At 38.9% G+C, this 8859-nt stretch overlaps 1 pseudogene; it reads left to right on the top strand.

The window, feature by feature from the left end:
• The first annotated feature begins 7640 nt into the window (after nucleotides 1-7640).
• Nucleotides 7641-8523, top strand: LOC118841719 (annotated as a pseudogene).
• Nucleotides 8524-8859: the final 336 nt, after the last annotated feature.

Genomic DNA, 8859 nt, shown 5'->3' with positions numbered 1-8859 from the left:
ACAGTATGGAAGACTAGCTAGGTTTGTATTGCTTAGCTCTCCAAGGCAAAACTAGAAGCCAAGGCTAGAAGATCAGTTGGTTTCCTTCTCTCCAGTCACATAATCACAACCCTAGCTTTCTAGTTGGTCTCACTACCTCAGGTATCTCCCTATTCAAATTCAAACCCTCCTCACCTGTCAAGGTGATTTTTCTAAAGTATAAGTCTGACCACGTTATTGCCCTGCTCAATGAGTTCCAGTGGCTCCCTATTATTTCCAGGATCCAATATAATCTGTTTGGCATTCTCAGCTCTTTATAATACAGTCCGTTGCTATCTGCCTGGTCTTCCTACACTTTATCCACCTTTACGCATTCTGAGATCAAGCTACTTTGGCCTTATTTACAGTTTATCAAACACAACTCCCCATCTTCCATCTCTGTGTCTTTGCATTGGTTTTCCCCCATGATTAGAATGTTCTGTCCCTTTACCTCCACCCAGGAGTATGATAGTAAATCTTTAACAACCAGCCCTGAAGGGCAGTTTAAGTTTAATCTGCACTATTAGTATTTTCTCCATCACTTTCTTAAGCCTAAACAATCAATAAAATAATAAATCAAGCCCTGATTTGTAGTGATTGCAGATTTCAGAGGTATAAATGAACACGCTGAAACTTTAAAGTTTTGAGGATTCAAGGGACTGGCATACCCTTGGCTCCATTTCTTGGTTTCTCTGGCTTCTTTCAAGATAGTTCAAATTCCATTTTTTTGCAGGAAGCATTTCCCACACTCATTCCCCAATTGCTATGGACTTCCCCTCTCAGATTACCTTTCAGACATTCTATGTATATTTGACATGAGAAGGTAAGTTCCTTGAGGGCAGGAACCGTTTTTGCCTTACTTTGTACCCTTAGCATTTAGCCCAGTGCCTGTCACATAATAAGCTTTTAATAAATGCTTGTTGACTATGGTCAAGGACTTTGGACACACAAGGAAGCACACCCTACCAGACAATATATTTTTATTTGCCATTTTAGTGAGAGCTCTGTGATAGCTCAGCTTAGTTTACTAAAAGCATTTATGTAAATTTCTATGTTTATAGGTGGGTCAAATAAATCACACTGCAGGCTGCACTTTGCATAGACCTGGTCTAGACAATCAACAAAACAATAAATCAACCCTTGATTCCAATGAGTAAATGCTGTCACTAAAAATTTAACAATCAACTCTCAGGCTACAGGTAGCTCTAGAACCCCTCTCCCCCAGATGTTATCCATGAAGACATTTATCTGAGCAGACCTATCCAATTCAACCATTTTAAACATGAGAGCATTGAAACTCACAAAAGTGAAATCATTTGTCTAAAGTCATGCAGCTTTTGAAAGGGCTAGAACCATGCCCTGATCTCTGTCCAGTACTCTTTACACTATACTTCAACCCCACTTGTCCTTTGTTCCTTGTCTTTTTAGCTACCACACAAAAAAAAAACCTTTTGGCTGAAAAGATTGTGTGAAATCCCATCCTATGCACATGCCATCTTAGCCAGGAATGATCACCTTCTCTATGCACAGAATCTTTGGCCTGATTCCAGACAGAGTAGGTGGTAAAGATCTACTCCAAAGTGAACTCCCAGGAAGGTGCTTCCTCCCACACACTGTCAGCTCTTGGCAAAAATCACAATTGGATCACAGAAAAGACAGAAACTATTATAAGGGTGGGGGGTAAAGGATGTGCAGAGGGCCAGGATTTGTGTGCATCACGACCATTAGGGCAAGTCAGAAAGATTCGACATTAATGAAGTTAAATTCTCGTGGGTGGCAAAAATCATCCAAATGTCTGTGAGTAGGTGTGTGTTACAAGTTCTCACTGTGTTGGAGACATTTGAATTAAAATTCCAGGGCTGAACTCATGAGGCCATCGAGTTTCAGAAATCAATGAGCACCAGGGAGTGAATGCCAGCCCTGCTGGAGACTGGTAGGGAGCAAAGTTGGGAGGATGAATTGTTTATTTGATGCTAAGCACATAGGAACATATCAGTCCCCTGTTTCACCTTTAGATTAGCACAGAAGAAAAAAGGGAATTCTAGACTAGGAGTAAGGTAAAGAGCCAAAGCAACACCAGGCTATGGAAACAGCACTGGATTTGGAGTTAGGCTACCTGAGGTTCAGATTCTGTCCTATCTGTGTGATGTCAGCAAGCCATTCCTCTGTGAGCCTCAATTTTCTCATCTGTAAAGTCAAGGAATGGGATTAGGTGGTTCCAAGCTCCCTTAGATCTCAGAAACTTTGTGCCCCTTGTTATTTTTACCCAGGAAATGTCACAAGAAGGTTTGAAAAATTCTCCTTGCTGTCTTACTATCCAATGATGAGGCAACCAGCACACCTTTAGCAAATTCTGCATTGTTAGCAATGGGTTTGCTGCCACTCTTTTGGCCCCTCAAAGGTCATCTTTTGCTGTTGTTTTATTGTTGCTCAATGGTCAGTCAAGTCTGACTCTTTCTGACCCCACGGACTGTAGCACTCCAGGTTCTTCCATCCTCCACCATCTCCCAAAGTCTGTCCAAGCTCATTTCATTGCTTCCATGACACCATCTATCTATCTCAGCCACCTCATGCTGCTCTCCCTCTCTCCTTTTGCCTTCAGTTTTACCCAACATCAGGTTCTTTTCCAATTAGTCTTGTATTCTCATTATGTGGGCAAAGTATTTAAGCTTCAGCTTCAGTACTTGACCTTCTACTCTCAGCATTTGAAAGGGGAATGATGAGGACTAAGGAGCTGGTCTGTGTCCAGGGAACAGAGGAGCTGGCTGTCCTACGTGTGATCTCTCTTTACCACAGTGCTCATACAGACAGAGTCAAAGAGCCAGAGGTATAATGAAGCACAAAACTCCCAAGTGTAGCCCAAAGCCAGATTAAAATGCATTTAGGAAATGTTTAACAAAAACATTTTAAATGTAATTTCAGTCATTTTTCAGTCACATATGACTCTTCATGACCCCATTTGGGGCTTTCTTGGCAAAGACACTAGAGTGATCAGCCATTTCCGAGTCCAGTTCGTTTTACTGATGAGGAAATTGAAAAAAATAGGAGTAAGTGATTCGTCCAGGGTCACACAGCTAGTGTGTGTCTGAGGCCATATTTGAAGGCAGGACACACACATAAAATTAGCCCTGTCATAAATACAACAATTTAATTCAATTCCAAAAGCATTTAGAAAGCATATATGATGTGCCAGTAGTGATACTAGCTGCTAGGGATATGAACATGGATATATTGATAAATGTTTAATAACCAGCTCTCAAAAAACACACAACACACTTTTAAGTTTAACCTGTATTAGTTACATTATATCTTTCTTGAGTCTAGGTAATCAGTAAAATAATAAACCAAGTGTTGACTTATAGCACTTATCAGTTTCCAAGTAAATGTTCATACTGAAAACTTAACAATTGGCTTTCATGAGCCAGGTTGAGAAGGCTCTAGCACATGCTTGCAAATGAGAACAGTAATGAAACATTCACTAACTTCAAGGAGCTTACATTCCATTACAGGAAAAGGACAAGCATGCAGATAAATACATGTATAAGAAAACAATGTGCCTTTTCATTGGTCAAAATACAGTGACAAAATTAGGGAGTTTTGTCACGAATAAATATGTGTGTGTATGTACGTATGTGTGTGTGTGTGTGTATACACACACACATATTTATTCATGACAAAACTCCCTAATAAAGCTAGAGAGGAAGGTTAGATGGATGAAGGATAAATGGATGTTACTTTCTTCCCTTAATTTTTGCTCTGACTCACATACATTTACATGCCAAGCCAGAGAAAATCTTGGGAATTTTTAACCCTAAGAGATATAGCTTCCTGGAACAAAGGATTGTGATTTCATCCATGAAAGAGATGTTGGAAGATTTCATCTTAGCTTGTAGAAACTCTGACTGCATTTTGTTAGAGGGAGGTGGTAACACATAGTTTTGGCTATGACTCAAGACCTTGATCAGAGAGAGGCATTATAGTCACTATAGTATACGACACCAAGAGACTAAAGCAGAGATGGACAAGTGGCCCTGAAGAGATAAAGACCAGAAACTGGAAGCAGGGAAGAATATTCAGCAACAGCCTTGAGATCAGTAGAGTGGCATGCCCAGTAAAGAAGAGGGTGAGATGTATTGGAAGCAGAAGAGGTATAACATCATTGAAGTGTGACAAAAACATGCCATAACACTCAGTTAGAAGAACCCAGCAAGGAGAAGTCCCAGGAAAAAACCTTGACAATATCATTAAATGACATCAGCAACCCTACACTTATAGAAAATTGAGCTGCCCCTTAAACCATGTACTACACGTATATGTGTTTGTGGCATGTGTGCCTTTCTATACATGTTTCTTGTCCATGTGTTTTCTATGTACGTGCCCTGATGTGTGATCCCTATGGGTGTCTACTTTTTCACTGCTGCATGTTTATTTACTGGAGAATGTGCCTCAAATTCAGGAGGGAGATTTTCCTTTGCTACTTTTTTCATTGTGCTATTTCCTTAAATGCCTTGTCTGGAACTATTGCGTCCTTTGACGAATAAAATTAAACACTTATGGCTAAGATGACAATGTGAAAGGTAGTAGGGGCCATAAGACACACATAAACTCCAGAAAATGTCTTAAAAGAACCCAAGAACGACCAAAGATAAAACTGAAGAAAAGCATAAGCTTCTCCATCCAGTCCAGAATAACGCAAAAAGATTGACAGAGCAAGAGAGAGGAGCCACACCATGGAATCCAGAGCAGACTGGAATATATGCAGGAGCTAAAAGAGGCAGGGAGTAGAGCCACATGAAGGAAACCAGAGCAAACTTCCAAAATCAAACTTAAAGTCAGTCAGAATTCTGAACATATGGATCCTAAGCCAGCACAGACTTTCATAATCGTGGACCTAAAGCCAGATCCCAGGTTCATCCTGTCAGCATACAAAAGGGAGATGTAAGGAGCCCCCATAGATCACTGGATAGGGAGACAGAGCCTAGTTTTGTGCTTCTTTGATCACAGGGAGCCATAGCAGAGGAGAAGAACATCTGAATACTACTCCCTCCCATGGGAACTGTGCAAGAGACCCTCAACCTCCCATAACCCACTGGGGCCTTCCAAGGTTACAGGAGGAGACAGAGGCGTCTCCTAATTTGGGATCATGAAAGGAGAAAAACAGTGAATGACTGAGGTCAAAATCCACAGATGAATGAGAATAAAGTCAGGGAGTAAAATGAAGTGTGAGACCTAATACAAGTCACCACACCCGGAGTAGCAATGGCAGTGACATCCAATATGCAGAGAGAACAGGACCAAACAAGACTACACAGCCCATCTAAAAGTGCCAAAGAAAAGTGGCTAAAACACAGAACCTCAATCCAAGAATTGTGACTGAAAATATGTGGTGAAGCTGAAAACAATTCTGAACATAGTGAAGAAACACTATGGGTTAAAATGAGCTTAGGAGGTAAATCAGAGAACAAGTAACCCCACAACAACTACAAAGTGAGACTTAGGTGTGTGTGTGTGTGTGTGTGTGTGTGTGTGTGTGTGTGTGTGTGTGGCTTGACTAGAAGGACTACAAGAGTACTTCAAAGAAATGAAACAAAGATACAAAGTGTAACGTTCAATGAAACTACAAGGGAGAAAAGAATTGCAGAGAATATAAATGGTTTCAAATAGAAGAATCTGACTCCCTGAAAATTAGAATGGACCAATAAGAAAACGGTGACCCAATGAGATAATAATAAGTATTGCAAGAAAAATCAAAGACTGAAAAAAATGTAAGAAAATGTAAGGTATCACCTATCAAAAACAATATACCTAGAAATCAAGGCATAGAGAGATAATCTAGGAATCACTGGACAATTTGAGAACCCTACTATGAAAAAAGAGCTTAGATTCACATTTCAATAAAGTGTGAATGAAAACTGCCCGAACCTATGATAAACAAAGGGAAAAGTGAAAATAGAACCCACCAGTCACCTGTTGAAAGAAATTGTAAAATGAAAACTCCAAGAACATCATAATCAAAATCCAGAGCTTCCAGGTCAAATAAAAAACATTGCAGGCATCCAGAAGGAAAGAATTCACATACCCAGGAGCCATAGTAAGGATTAGACAAAAGTTGGCAGCTGCCACTATTAATAAAAAGAGAGGTTGGAATATAATATTCCAAAATGCAAAAAAATCTTACAACCAAGAATAACCTAGCAGGCAAAAAATTAAATATAATTCAGAGTTGGGGGAGGGGTGGAATGTACCCTTAATAAAATAGAGGGCTTCCTAGAGTATTCCTGTTGAGAAGGCAAGCACTGCGTAGAACTCTGAAATTAAAATTAAAGAGTTAAGAGAAGCATAGAAAATTGGAAGGGATTATATGATAATTATTTATTTAAATTCTAATAAGGGGAGGAAAAAACAAGTCTCCTCTTAAAACACTAATACTTCAGGTATCATGAAGGAAGTTAAATAAAATAGATGAGACCCTATGGCAGTTGTGCTGTTTTGGTGGTCTTAGGAGAAGAAAGATGAGAGGGAAAGGAAAATATACTGAAGAATGGAAGAAAAGAAGGCAGCAGAGTATAAACAGATCATTTCTGTTACAGATCACTAATTTTAAGCCACTCCTTATCTTTTTCCACCTTCTTACAAAGAAGGGTAAAAATAGGAAAAAAATATTAAAGAGACAGGATGGATAAAATACAAAATTAGTCATTATGACCAGGAACATGAATGTTATGAATTTACCCACAAAATGGAAGAGGGAAAGCAGACTCCAAGAATATGTTATTTGCAAGAAACATATTTAAATCATAAAAATTCACAGAGAGTTCAAATATGGAGCTAGAATAAAATCTGCTATACTTCAGGTTAACTCAAAAAGCAGGAATAGCTAGCATGATCTCAAAGAAGGCAAAAGTAAAACTAAAAACAATGAAAAGAGATAAGCAAGGACATTTAAAAGCATCATGGGTAACAAATTAACATCAATATTTAATACATATGCACCAAATGACATAGCATCTATATACTCATGAGAAAAGTTAATCAAATTTCAGGGGAAAAATATACAGTAAAACTAATAGTGGTAGAATTCAATATACTCCTTTTAGACCTAAACAAATAAAACAAAAAAGATAAACAAGAAAAGTTAAGGAAATGCCTATAACTTTTTAAAGATTAGGTAGGATAGATCTTTGGTGATTACTGAAAAGGAACAGAAAGGAGTGTACCTATATCTCAGCAGGACCTGGAAGCTTTACAACTGGCCATGAATTGGGCCATTAAAAAATTCACAAAGAAATAAAGAAGGAGACATATTACATGATTCCTTTACTCACAACAATTTAAAGAAAAATATTCACTAAAGAGTCTTTGAAGAAAATATTAAAACATAATTGGAGACTAAATAAATTAATTCTGAAGAATTAGTGGATCAAAGATCAAATCATAGTCACAACAGAAATTTCAACAATAAAAATGACAATAATGAGAAAACATACTAAAAATTTGGGGATGCAACTAAAGCAGTCATTAGAGGAAATTTATATCTTTAATAATTTCATCAAAAAAGAGAGAGAAAATGAGTCAATGATCGGTGCGTATAAGTTTGCTTTAAAAAGTGGAAAAGCGAGGATATGCCCCTTGCCCCACGAGTTCCGCCTCTTCCCCCTCCCTTCAGGGACAAAGCTGAGAGGCTTGGGTTTCCATTTCCTGAGCCCAGTAAGTGTCTTCCCAGTCTTCATTCCCCCAAAGCATGGCAACACTGCCCATGATCCTTGGTCTAGAAGCCAGGGTTCACCCTCTCTCTCCCCCTGGAGGGTTCCAGCAGAAAATATCCCTGGCAACTACTTCAAGTCCTCCCAGGCCCTGGAGGAAGATGGCACTCACCATCACAAGAAGACCTGTCTGCCCCTCTATCCATAGCTAGTCCCATCTCTATGGCCTCCACCTAGGAGGACCTTCCAAAGATGCACCATGGCAGTTACAGCTCTCGCCAAGACAGCAACTCCCTTGCATTGAGTTATCGCAAATGAGCAACATGTGAGATGTCAGAAATGTCTAGAATTTGGACATTGGACACACGAATGCACAGGAAAAAGAAAATAATTACATAGACTTTCAAGAACAGCAGAACTTAAGAAAGCCTTAAAAGAAAAAGAAAACAGATTCTCATTACAACAAAGCATTAGAGAGACTAACACAGAAAAAAAGACCAAGACAAAAGGTCTAAGAGTGTTACCAGCTCCCACAGCTGTAGCATCGGGGGTTCAGCCAGTGATTCCTCCTCATAAAGTGAAGACTCTGCTTCTTGCTCTGAGGATAAGTGATACTGAGGCAAGCTCTTCTGCTTCATCATCATCACCCTCCTCACCTAGTTCTTCCTCTTCCTCTGATTCTGAGTCAGATTCCAGCTCTTCCTCTAGCGCAGACAGCAGCTCCGATGATGAGTCAGACAAAGAAGAAGAAAAAGAAATAGTTGCTTTCAGCATCTCTGATCATTTAAGACTGAGGAATTGACAAATGCTAATGGATTTCTTCAAAGAGGAGCTGGAATATGTTACGGCCAAATGGATTAACTGGTCAAAATTTCTATAATTCAAAAGCTTTCTAAATGTTTCACATTTTAAGGGCACAAAGGTTATTACCAAAGTATGTATGTTAAAAGCATTATTTTTTATTTTAAGGGGAATTTTATTTCATTTTTATCTTAAAAACATATCTTTGAAATTTAACTAAAGCTGAAATCCAGTAAATCTGGCACTTATGTATTGAAAGGTATAAACTTTTTCTCTTTGTGAAATAAATGCCATACCTTGTTGATATTGTATATGCTAACACTGGTTTCACTTATTT

The sequence above is a fragment of the Trichosurus vulpecula genome, chromosome 1 (genome assembly GCF_011100635.1).
Source record: "Trichosurus vulpecula isolate mTriVul1 chromosome 1, mTriVul1.pri, whole genome shotgun sequence".
In the NCBI taxonomy this organism is placed as follows: Eukaryota; Metazoa; Chordata; class Mammalia; order Diprotodontia; family Phalangeridae; genus Trichosurus; species Trichosurus vulpecula.
Note: the sequence above shows the minus strand (reverse complement) of the source record. Positions and strands in the feature narration are given on the sequence as shown.